We start from the raw sequence: 655 nt of genomic DNA, 5'->3' as shown, positions 1-655 counted from the left end.
AGCACTGTGATTGCACCATCCATGGTGTTGCTGGAACTCAGGAGGACACATCAGCAAAAGAGAAGGTGCCAGAAGTTGCTCTACAGTTTATAGACACTTCTCTCCATTTCTTCCTTCAGCTTGGCTGAGGTTGTTCTCTAGTCTTTATAGTAATGAGTATTTTATGTATGTGCAGTGGAACGTGGATGGACAGTCACTGAGCAAACAGGATGTTTTTCACAGAATGACAGAATGTCTGGGAATGGAGGGGACCTCTAAAGCTCATCCAGTCCAGCCCCCCTGCAGTGCTAAAGGGACCTTTTTAACTAGATCAGGTTGCTCAGAGCTTCCTCAAGCCTGACCTTGAATGTTTCTAGGGATGTGGCCTCCACCACCTCTCTGGGCAACCTGTTCCTGTGCAACCTGTTCCAGTGCTTCACCACCCTCAGTGTAAAGAACTTCTTCCTGATACCCAATCTGAATCTGCCCTCCTCTAGTTTAAGGCCACTCCCTCTTGTCCTCTCCCTCCCCGCCCTTGTCCCAAGCCCCTCCCCAGCTTTCCTGGAGCCCCTTCAGGCCCTGGAAGCTGCTCTAAGGTCTCCCTGGAGCCTTCTCTTCTCCAGGCTGAACACCCCAACTCTCCCAGCCTGGCTCCAGAGCAGAGCTGCTCCAGCCC

General features: G+C 51.9%; 1 protein-coding gene across 1 annotated transcript in view; it reads right to left on the bottom strand.

The window, feature by feature from the left end:
* CDC40 (cell division cycle 40) overlaps positions 1-655 on the bottom strand; it is a 36,091-nt gene that overhangs the window by 387 nt on the left and 35,049 nt on the right. The window lies entirely within an intron of this gene.

The sequence above is a fragment of the Chaetura pelagica genome, unplaced genomic scaffold, assembly GCF_000747805.2.
Source record: "Chaetura pelagica isolate M959 unplaced genomic scaffold, ChaPel_1.0 scaffold118, whole genome shotgun sequence".
Taxonomy (NCBI): Eukaryota; Metazoa; Chordata; class Aves; order Apodiformes; family Apodidae; genus Chaetura; species Chaetura pelagica.
Note: the sequence above shows the minus strand (reverse complement) of the source record. Positions and strands in the feature narration are given on the sequence as shown.